This window comes from Petaurus breviceps, unplaced genomic scaffold (genome assembly GCF_028583685.1).
Source record: "Petaurus breviceps papuanus isolate PSGF00001 unplaced genomic scaffold, PetGlider_PUasm1.0 90784, whole genome shotgun sequence".
NCBI lineage: Eukaryota > Metazoa > Chordata > Mammalia > Diprotodontia > Petauridae > Petaurus > Petaurus breviceps.
The window spans coordinates 13,748,641-13,760,668 of NW_027187345.1; the positions used below are offsets into that span (position 1 = coordinate 13,748,641).

General features: G+C 38.3%; 1 protein-coding gene across 5 annotated transcripts in view; it reads right to left on the minus strand.

The window, feature by feature from the left end:
- Positions 1 to 12,028, minus strand: part of LOC138147314 (cyclin-Q-like) — a 47,094-nt gene that overhangs the window by 25,527 nt on the left and 9,539 nt on the right. The window contains exon 4 of one of the 5 annotated variants that reach the window (XR_011164774.1): positions 9,763 to 9,798. The exons of 2 other annotated variants lie outside the window; for them this stretch is intronic. The gene's annotated coding sequence lies outside the window, so the exon portion shown is untranslated. Of the gene's footprint in view, positions 1 to 2,756; positions 5,020 to 9,762; positions 9,877 to 12,028 lie in introns of those variants that run through there. 2 more of the 5 variants (XR_011164772.1, XR_011164775.1) reach the window with 2 other exon arrangements.

Here is a 12,028-nt window from a genome sequence, read left to right on the forward strand (position 1 = left end):
TGTAAATATGGATAATAACAGCATCTGCCTTGTAGAATTATGAGAATCAAATGAGATTATATTGTTAAGTGCTAAGCATAGTTCCTAAATGTTTCTTTCTTTCCGTTCCCTTGGCCTTTCCTGGCCTGGCCTGGCCTTCCCTTCCCTTCCTTTCCCTATTCCTATTCCTATCTCTTCCCTTTATTTCCCTTCCCTTCCCTATTCCTATCTCTCCCCTTCCCTTCCCTTCCATCCATTCCCTTCCCTAATCCTATCTCTTCCCTTCCTTTCCCTTTCCTTCCTTTCCCTATTCCTATCTCTTCCCTTCCCTTTTCTATTCCTATATCTTCCCTTCCCTTCCTTTCCTTATTCCTATCCCTTCCCTATTCTCTATTCCTATCCCTTCCCTACCCTTCCCTATTCCTATTTCTATCTGCCTCTCAATAACTCTGTGCATAAAATAAATCTATTTTCAAGTCTTAAGATGCTGATAACATTCAAGCAATAGGTTTTAGAGGTACAGCACCTTAGAGTTGTAAAGGACCCCAGGGTCATTCAGTCCAATTTTGCTCCTAATAAAGGAATCCTTTTTCTAACCCAGACCTCACAAGAACTTCCTGAAATGCTGTTTCACAACAATCCATTCATAGTCTTCCAATTCAATTACCTCTATTAGGCAATAAAGTTCGCATCTGATATACACACACACTGATGGATTGCTAAGTAAGACAGATGTACAGATAAGTCAGTGACATAAGAGTAACAGGGTAAAGAAAAGAGAATCTGGCTCCTATGGTTATATTAGCAAGTCATAGAATCATGGAATGTTAGTGCTAAGAAGGACCTTAGCGTGGCAGTCTAGTCAATTCTTGAATTATACACAGGAGGCAACTGAGACCCAGAAGGGATAAGCTATTTGCTCAAAGTCACACAGCCAGTAAGTGGCAGAGCTAAAATTTGATCTCAGGTTTTCTAATTCCAAGTCCTGTTGTCCTATACTATGCCCGTTATCTGCTTCAGCTAGGCATCTAGTCAGCTTTGTTGTGCAGTGGATAGAGCAATGGGCCCAGAACCATGAAGACCCAAGTCCAAATCCAGCCTCAGACACTTATTGGCTATGTGACCCTGGACAAGTCACTTGACCTCTGTTTGCCACAGTTTCCTCAACTGTAAAATGAGGAATAAGACAGTACCTACATTACTGGTTGTTGTGAAAATCAAATGAGATAATATTTATAAAAAGCATTTAGCACAATGCCTGGAACATAGTTGTTTAGTTATTTTCAGTTGGGTCTGACTTTTTGTGGCCTCTTTTGGATTTTCTTTTCTTTTCTTCTTTTTTATTTTTTGGCTTTTTTGGAGGGGGAAGGGTAGGGCAATTGGGGTTAAGTAACTTGCCCAAGGTCACATGGCTAGTTTTTGTGTTAAGTGTCTGAGGCTGGATTTGAACTCAGGTCCTCCTGATTCCAGGGCCGGTGCTTTATTCACTGTACCACCTAGCTGCCATTTAGCCACCTCTCCTTTGGGTTTTCTTAGCAAAGATACTGGAGTAGTTTTCCATTTCCTTTTCTGGCTCATTATACAGATGAGGAAACTGAGGCAAACAGGGTTAAATGGCTTGCCCAGGGTCACACAGCTAGTTAAGTGTTTGTGGCTAATTTGGACTCATGAAGAGTCTTCCTGACTCCAGATGGCACTTTTATCCACTGTGCAACATACCTGCTCTCTATTTTCTATTACATAGTGTTATAAACTGGTGTGTGCAAATCGTTTGAAAAAAGTTACATTTTAATTGTCTTAGACCACAATATTTGACCATCCATTAGTCAGTCAATAAGACTTTTTTTCAGTGACTATTATGTGCTAGCATTGTACATTGCTGACTTGACAGGCACCGGGATGGAATAAAAAGATCGCCATCCTTGTAGTCAGGGTCCTGCACTGGATTCTCAGCTTGATGCATATTAGCTCTATAACTGTGAGATGAATCCTTTAACCTTTCTGAGCCTCAGTGTCCTCCTCTATAAAACGAAAATAATGATACTTGCAGTTCTTACCTTACCGGGTTGTCAACATCAAGTCAAGAAGCATTTATTAATCACCTACTATGTTCCGGGCACTGTGGCTAAACTGGATTATTGTGAAGAAAAATTCTTCTGAGTTACAGAAAATTGAGCTATTACTCAAAATAAATATTACTAATTTTATCATTTTTGGGACCCGGGTTTACAGTACTAAAATGTATAGGGTAAGGATTGTGGTTTTAGTTATCCAATCCTATCCAATCCAATTTAACTGAGAAAGCATTTATTAAACCCCTGCTATGTGAATGGAAATACTCTGGATGCTGACAATAGAGAATGAAAAACAATCTCTGTCTTTTGTGGTCTATATGATACAAAACCACAGATTTAATAGCAGTTTATTTCATACACTTGTCCATTTTAGTGACCAAATGAATCAACTGATTCAATTGATTGTGAGGAAACCATTCATTATATTTGGACAACACGACAACAAACCATTTCAACCCAAAAAAAGACTGAGTGAATTGACTGTGTATCTGACAAAGGCTGTGAATTAACACAATAACTGAACTACTGAGTTCGAGGGGAAGGATAAATGAGAAAAATGTACTTGGCTCAAATGTGATTCTTGGCATCCATGAAAAAGTCTGTTTCATAAGAACGAATGCCAATCAGATATCATGGAGGCCTGTAGATAATAAGCAATGGCATTTTCGTATTAATTTTAGTTGCATTTGAAATGTAGTTTTAAAAAAAAATTTTACCAAATGAGGAAAAAACTCTGGCAGAGGAATGGTTTTTCTTTTTTAATTTTCAGGCCATAAGAAGAGTGAAATAATAGAAATATAATACAAGGTTCAGGGATCTTTAGTAGTACAATCTCAGTACTGTATACTGAAATATTTATTTCTGGATTAAAGTTAAGCATATGCAAAATAAACAGTTCACTATTAACTAATGTTTTGAATAATGTAGCTTACAAGACATGAATTGCAATTCTTTTTCATGGAAAATGAAGGATAGTTTAAAAAAGGTGACCAAAACCAGGGACTTTAACCATACTGGAGCATTTGGAAGCATGGCTCTTTTGGGGGACTCTTGGACCCTAATTGAAAATCTTCATACTTCTATACATTGTTACTTAGATTTTTACACGCTCCATACTATTTTGGGGACACCACTGGTAATAAATTCTTGCCAGGGGCCCAGACAAAATCCTCAAGCAGCTATAGTGGAAGGAAAATTAGTTTACAAGAAAAATATTATGAAGATGAATGCTAATTGTATTTGTTGCATTACCAATGCAGGGCCCCAGGGCCCCACTAAAACATGGACCACCCTGATAGCTACTGCCTTTGGTTTGAGGCATGCCATGGATATGAGACAGCATCCATTCACAACTATAGCTCACAAATCTCCATCAATGTGGGTTGTTTTTTTCTTTTTATAAGCCAACCTGAAGACATATTAGTTCAAAGACTTTTAATTAGAGAACATAGTAAAATAAAAGACAATAATGATTCCGCCTCCCCCAACTCCCACTCCCTACAGAGGAACTCTCCTTTAGGTTACCATGCAACCTCTGGAGAAGGAAACATATTCTGGGAACACTCATGATTAGAGAATATGTATGGAACGACACAAGTATAAGTGTGGCTGGGGCATTTTATGTCTGAGGTAACTCAGGACTGATGTGCTGGGGTGAGGTCCATCTAGTGAGCAGGGTCCTTTTCTATGTTATTTTTTACTGTTGGATGCCTCTGCTGCGGGATACCTTCAGAGGGTAATCTCTGCTGAGCTGCTGTCTGCTATCATCTTCTGGTCTTCATCTCTGTTGCTCTCTAATGTTATCTATTACAATGCATCTCTAATGTAGTGCCTTCCTTGCAAGGCTTAGTTCTTTAGTCATAATCTCAGTCTGTCATCCATGTTGTTTTTCAGTCTAGTCCAACTCTTCATGACCTCATTTGGGGTTTTCTTCACAGAGATACTGGAGTGGTTTTGCCATTTCCTTCTCTTATCTCATTTTATAGATGAGGAAACTGAGGAAAACAGGGTAGAGTGACTTGCCCAGAGTCACACAGCTAGTAAGTGTCTGAGTCTGGATTTAAACTCAGGTCCTCTTGACTCCAGGCCAAGCACTCTATCCAGTGAACCACCTTAACTGCCTCCAAAACTGTGTTACTAGTAAACCGTGAAACTTCATAGAAGAGGCAGTGTAGCCCAGTGGAAAGTATACTAGATATGGAATTGGAGGTCTCTGGTTCATAATCCCAGTTCTGCCATTCACACTCCTGTGTGATTTCATGCTTGTTCCTTCCCCTTTTATTGGCCTCAGTTTCTTACTGCTCATCTGTAGAATAAGTGGGTTGAATTAAAGGCTCTCTATAGTCCTTTGTAAAGCTGATGTCATCCAAAGACCGAATCCTCCAGTGAAAAGAAATAAATACATCTACTACCATGCTGTGAATTTGTAGCCAAGTGTAGAAACACAAAAACCACCCACAGAAAGTGTTTTTCATATAAATGCGCAATGTAAGCAAACAAAGAAAGTATTAATGTGTGAGACTAGAGTACTTCATTTCACAACTCAAAGGAAATCAAAGGGCACAGTTATTTGTGAATTTAATATAAGTTGTAAAATAACAATCACATCTGGATCTGGTTTCTTACCTTAAATTATGCCACATGTGATGTGGTTTCTCTAGATTCATTCAAATAGAGGCAAGAGGTGGTTGGTTAATTTTCTTCCTAGGGCAAAAGAAACAAACAAAACACCCCACCTATACCTCACCAGGGCTCTTTCCCCTCCATTGTTGATATTCCTGGTTCTCTCCCCCATCCAGGCTTTGGAATCCTTGTACTGTTACACCGGGATGTCAGATGATCCTTTTCCTCACCAAGGCCTAGTCCTCTATTTGCATTCTCGGTTACATCTTTTCATTCTTCTCCAGCAGATTACCCTCGCTCTCTTTCTAATATTTAGTATCTGTCTATCTTCTGGCTCCACTGCCTACAAATATAATAACAACAGCAACAATAATAATATTAACTAGAATTTATATATAATTTACTAATATTATTTCATTTGATCTACACAACCCTGTGAAGGTGTTGTTGTTATCCCAATTTTATCATTTAGGAAACTGAGGCAAACAGAGTAAGTGACTTGCCCAAAGTAACACAGCTAGTAAGTATCTGAGGCTGGATTTGAATTCAAGTCTTCCTGACTTCAGGCCCAGCACTCTTATCACTCAGCTATGCTGTGTTCCTGTCTCACCTATCCTAAAAAAAACCCTCCTCATTTGATTCAGTCATTTCCACCAGCTGTCATTCTCTTTCTCAGCTCCTTGAGAAAGCCATCAACACTGGGTGCCCTCACCTTCTATCTCATTTGCTTCTAAACTCCCTGGCATCTGGCTTCCAATCTCATCATTCAACGGAAACTGCCTTTTCCAATGATTTATTAACTACTCTAACCTCTCTCCCAGTTGCAAATTGCCTATTGGATATCTCAAATTTGATTTCTCATAGGCATTTCAAACCTAGCACATCCAAAACAGAACTCATTATCTTTCCTCCTAAACCATCTCCCTTTCTGAATTTCCCTTTGTTGTTGAAAGCACCACCATCCCAGCCATCTTGGCTTGCAACTTAGCTGCTATTCTCTTCTCTCTCTCTCCCTCCTCACACATTGGATCTCTTGCCAAATCCTTTAATTTCTACCTTCACAACATCTCTCATATATATTGTCTTTTTCCCACTCAAACAACTATAGCACTAGTTAAGGCCTCATCACCTATTGTCTGGATTATTACAATGGTTTACTTTTCCTGCTTCAAGCCTCCCTACTCCAATTCATCCTCCAGCCGGCTGCTAAGGTGATTTTTCTAAAGTGTAGAGTTGACCATGCCACTCTTCCATCTCCATCCCCAAAAAGCACCAGTGATTCCTGATTGCCTCTGGGATCAAATGTAAGGTATTCTGGCATTTAAAGCTCCTCACAATCTGATTCCTTCCTACCTTTCCAATATTTTTATATTTTATTCCCCACCATAAATTTTATGTTCCAGCTACAATGACCGACCTGCTCCTTCTCTAACAACAAGACACTCCATCTCCTGCCTTGCTTTGGCTATTTCTCATGCTTGGAATGCTTTCCTGCATCACCTCCATTTCTTTTCTGTTCATATTATGCCTTCTTCAGGCCTTTCCTAGTTCCCCTAGCTCACAGTGCCTTCCTCTCTAAGATTACCTCTTATTTACTCTGAATTTATTTTTTAAGTTATTTACATATTGTCTCCCCTATTAGAACTTGAGATTCTTGCAGGAAGCAACTTAAAAAATTTTTTTTAAACTTTCTTTGCATTCCTAGTGCTGAATATAGTGCTTGGTATATGGTAAGTTCTTAATAAATGCTTGTTTGACTGACAGTGCTGCCAGATTAATCTTTCTTAATGCATCTGTCAGAATGTTTGTCTTTGTATTCCTAGCACTTCGAACAGTCCTTGGCACATAGTTGGCACTTAATAAATGCTTTTTGATTGATTAAAAGGCTGGAGCCAAATTTTGAAGAGCTTTAAATGCCAAGCCACTGAAGATTCATGATCAGGGGAATGAAATGGTTAGTCTTCAGTTTTAAGATGATTATTTTGCCAGCTGTATGGAAACATCCCTGACCAAAACCCTTCAGGGGTTTCTCACAGCATTTTGAATAAAACACAAATTTCTTTGCCTGAAATTCAATGCTCTCTCCACATTCTAGCTGCAGGTTAGGTTCCCAATCTTATTTCACACTTTTATACTTCAATTACTCCTTGGTCCAGCCAAACCGGACATCAGTAATTTTCTGATCTTCTAATTTACTTTTTCCTTTGTGCTTTTGTGTTCACCATGTTTTTGTCCTTACATTTTGGCAGCTGTTTGTATGGGGAAGGGTGGAGAGTAAGGAGCTGAAAATAATGCTTATGTTTCAAGTCTGAGAGACTGGAAGAAGAGTGGTGCATTTGACAGAAATAGGGAAGTTTGAAAGGAGAGTGTTTGGGTGAAAGACAATGAGTCTACTTTGGACATGTTGAGTTTGAGATGTAGGACATCCAGTTTATTGTGTTGTTATTGTCAATGATGCAGAACCGAAGCTTAGGGGGAGACTAGTGATCTATCTACATGTATATTTGTCTAATCTATTTTAGCTGTCTATATCTCTGTCATCTATCTAATTTGTGTCAATCATCTATCTATCTATCTACCCATCTAACCTGTGTCTGTCTATCATCTAACTAATCTATCTTTCGAACTATTTATTTATCTCCATCTCTTTTATCAGGGAGTAAGTGGCATAGAGATATTTTGCAGTCCTTTCAGTAGTGTCTGACTTTTCATGATCATCTGCAAAATAAGGAGGGCAGAGTAGATCACCTTTAGGAACTTTCCAGCTCTGAATCTATGATCATTTGATCCTCTTGAAACAACTTTGTATATATTTTTGTGTGTTTACTTTTGTGTTATACTATCCACTCTAGAAGGCCTAATGGCAGACATCCTTTTGTTTTTGTGTCTTTCTCTCCCTAGTGCTTAACACATTGACCTCCCATTGAATTTAATATATCTCTGTTGCCCTAGCACAATTCAGTTTAATTCAACAAGCATTTGCTGTACCATTTGCAAGGCAATTTGCTAGAAATTGGTATTACAAAGACAAAAACAACAAAAAACACATTTCTGCTATCAAAGAACTGACACTGTAGAGTGTATAAATAGATAAGAAAATATTGATCTATCAATTAATAAACACTTATTAAGTGCCTATTATCAGCCCTGTGCTAAGCACTGGGGATATAAAAAGAGGCAAAAGATAGTCCCTGCCCTCAAGATGCTTATGATCTAATAATAATAATAAATATAAAATAATCTGAGGAAGGAGATAGTAATGACTAGGGGAAGGAAGAAAGGTTTCCCATAGGAGGAAGTACCTGAGCTGAACCATGAAGGAAGCTGAGGCATCAGTTTAAGAGATGAGGAATACATTCTAGAAACAAAGGATAAGTTACTCTGTGTCAAAATGTGAAGACAGGAGATGGGAAGCTAAGTTTAGGGAAGAGCAAGGAGGCCAGTTTGCCTGGAATATGTGGAATATATGTGAAATGTCTGAAGTAATTTTCATTTTCGTCTTTGTATTCCTAGCACCTATTGGCAGTGCCTGGTACATCACTGGCACTTAATAAATGCTTGTTGATCAATTTGGAGACAGGTTGAAGCCAGATTTAGAAGAGCGCTAAATGTCAAGCCATTGAAGGTTCATGAGCAGTGGAGGAAAATGAGTTTTTGTAGGATGATTTTGGCAGTTATGTGGAAGACCAATAGAAGAAGATTCAATATTTGAAGATCAGTTAGGAGATTTTTTTTTCACCAGAGGTTAAAAGTAACAGTGGTGTGAATGGTGAATGATGGTGGTGACCATGTGATTGGAAAGAAAGGAATGGATATGAGGGATATTGTGTAGGTATGATTGACAAATTATTGGCTATGTGGGTTTAGAGAGAGTGAAGACTAGAGTGTGTCTGAGTCTGAGGACCTGAACAGAAAAGTCTCAACATAGAAAGAGGAGTTGAAAGAAGGGGCTGTTGTAGAGAGAGGGAAAAAGAGTTCCATTTTGGGCATGTTGACTTTGAGATGCCAATAAGACATCCAGGTTCACTGCACCTAGTAGTTGTCTAATATTTTCATTCAATTGAATTTAGTTGGGGAGTGAAGAAACAATTTGTCCCTCAGAAGAAGGACAGTGGCTGATTGGAAATGGGTTGGAAAGATATGTTTGGCTCTATTTGGTTTTCTTTATACCTTTCCTCCCGGAAAGCAAGGGCACCAGTCAGTGGCAAACAGTCCTGTTTCTTAGAGCTAAAACTGCCTGCAGTTGTTATTTGTGATGTATAAAAAAGTTTGAGAGACATATTTTCTGGGTAATTAATCATTTTCTTAATTAAGGCTAATGAATAATTAATAAAAGGATGATCATTTGTCTGTCTTTTCTCTCTCTCTCTTTTTTTTTTTTTGCTTTTTGGAGGGGGGAAGGTAGGGCAATTGGGGTTAAGTGACTTGCCCAAGGTCACACGGCTGGTGTTAAGTGTCTGAGGCTAGATTTGAACTCAGGTACTCCTGACTTCAGGGCCACTGCACCACCTAGCTGCCCATTTGTCTTTCTTAAACCAAAAAATGCCTCATGGAACCCACTCAGTACTCATATGCCCTTGGAAGAGTGAGTGTTCCTGAGGGTGGAAATAAATTCTGATTGGTTAACAAGTAATAAGAGAATGAATATTATAATGAGAAGTGGGTTTATTCTAATGAGGATTGGGGGAACTTGACTCCAATCACTCAGTCTTGGTCAAAGACTTATCTATACCCATACCACCTCCCCACTAGGGTAATCTAGACAAAAGGAGGATCCACTTCCACTCATAATTGTCTGACCAAAATACAATGGGTCAGATTCATCAATTCACTTGGATTAGAATATCTTTCCCAGTTGAGTAAGCTTCACCTAGGATTTCATTTCATTGGCCCAACACTTCAAAAGCTGTCTGAATAATGTACAGGGGTTGATTTCTAAATGAGGAAATAGAAGGGGGGGAAACCTTAGTCCTAAATAAATAATTGGTTATTAATAGAAGATAAATTATTTTTCTCATATTTTATTTTGGAATGAGAAAAGAAAGGGAGAAGAGGCTTTTTAATCTCAGCATCTCTAAGACAATACCTCCCAGCATTCTTGCTATCTTCAGACTTTCCATTCCTAGGGATTCCAAAAGGTGGAGAATCAGATTAAATAGACTGATAGATACTACATCATTACATTCCAAGAGGAGTGTGTCTATTTAAAAAACAAACAAAACAAAAAGCAATGCCTTATTAGTATTCCTCACCAGCCAATTACCCCTATAGACAAAATATTGCAATTATTTTTGAAGGCTACTATTTGAAAATCATTTGACACCTCTCTTGAGGACTAGATCTGTTATGTTTTATGATTCAGGTTGATACTATATCACCAAAAACATTTGAGGTCTCAAGACAGAAGTGTTACTCATGCACAGATAGAGCTTCAGCTGTTATCGGGAAAAATGTTGGCAAAGGCTATAAAAATAACAAAACAATGGAAATGAAGCTTTTTGTAGGCAGTTTGACTCCCTGATGGCTTCCCCTAAATCTAGATTTAGTCGTGTGAATAAATACTAAGCCTTTAAGATATTTGGTTATATTGGTCATGCCTTCCTCATCTCTAAAAGGAAGAGGTTGAACCTGATGATTCTTAAAGTCTTCTCTAGCACTTAAGTATGGGCATTCCAAGTTGAACAATTATTCAGATTTTCTCCCATAGTTAGAGTGCTGCAGTCACTCTATTATTTTGGTGAAATAAAGTATACTTTCACTTAATGAAAGAATTCCTAAAGAAAGCAATGTAAACAATTCTTCTATTTGTTCTATTCTATATGTGTGGATGAGTGTGGATGTTTGTAACACATACATACATCATATAACTTTGGATGTATGTGTGTATGCATATTTATATATATATTAAATATCATATATGTATATACCTAACATTGATTAAACTACAGTATTTTTTTCTTCAGTGACATTCTAGTGTTTATGTCAGACCTAGAAACAGGAAATGATTCTGGAAAATCAATCACTAATTCAAAAGACCATCATTACTCACTAAAAAGGATATTCCTTCATGGGGAACACAATAATTTACAGAAAAAGTAATCTCATGGTTACCTTAACTGATCTTATACTTCAGAAAGCTTGAAAACTGAGTGTGATTATGAAAATGCCTATTGGGGTTGCCATAATAGATATTGTCTGCCTGGCATTTCTACCCATGGGACAGAATAGCTGAGTGGAAAAAAGATTGATGACTTTTCTAAAAGTCATTTGCCCTACCAGGAAATGGCATCTAAATCAACCAATCAATCACCAAATATTTAGCTGCTATTAGAAGCAGCTAGTAATGCCGTGGGTAGAACACAGCCTAGAGTTAGGAATTCAAACCCAGCTTCAGACACTTGCTAGCTATGTGACCCTTGTTAGTGACAACTTCTGTCTGCCTCTCCCACTCCAGCTGCTTAATGCCGTCACCCTTCATATTCCTTTCCATCTACTCTTTATTTTCTTGCATGTAGCTAATGATTTTCACATTTCTCTCCAGCATTAGAATTTGATCTTCTTGAAGGAAGGGACTGATTTGCCTTCCTTTGTATCTTCAATATTTAGCAAAATGCCTGGCATGGCACTAAGTGCTTAATAAATGCTTGTTGACTGTTTGATCTGAGATTTCACTAGTGTGGGAACTCAAATTGTGATCTACATATAACTTAATAGATAAGAAATATTAACAGAATTGCCTGAGGGTGAGAGTTTAAGTGAATTGTCAGTGGTCACAGTTCTGGTAAATGTCAGAGGTGAGATGTGAAACTGGGTCTTCCAGCCTCCAAAATCCAGCATATCTACTATGTCTGTAATGACCTGTGTGATCTTGGGGAAGTGTCTTTCCCCTCTAGGCCTCAGTTTCCCCACCTTTAAAATGAAGTGGGGATTGGTTACACTAGACCTCTGAGCTCCTTCCATTCCTAGGGTACAAAGTCAATGTGAATAGTAGATCTGAACATTTTTAACATCATATATGTGTAGCTCTGTAGGCTCTGGGTCCACTCTTCCGATGCACTAACCAGTCAGTTCCCCAATTCAAGGCTACAACTCTGCTCAGAGTTTTAGGGGTAACTCTAAAGGATTGGGGGAGTCTTTTTTAGTACTATCAATTATGAGCTTCCATCTGGTGTATTCCTTCCAATATCATCACCAGTTCTCATCTCCTTAATATCATTTAATAAGTGATTACTGCCTCATATCACTCAACCAGTTGATTTCTCCTCAATAGCAATTAACATCAATTAGCTTTTACAGAGGGATGCTTCTTGAGAAAGACCATCAAACACTCCTGCTTCCCAAATGGAAGCACA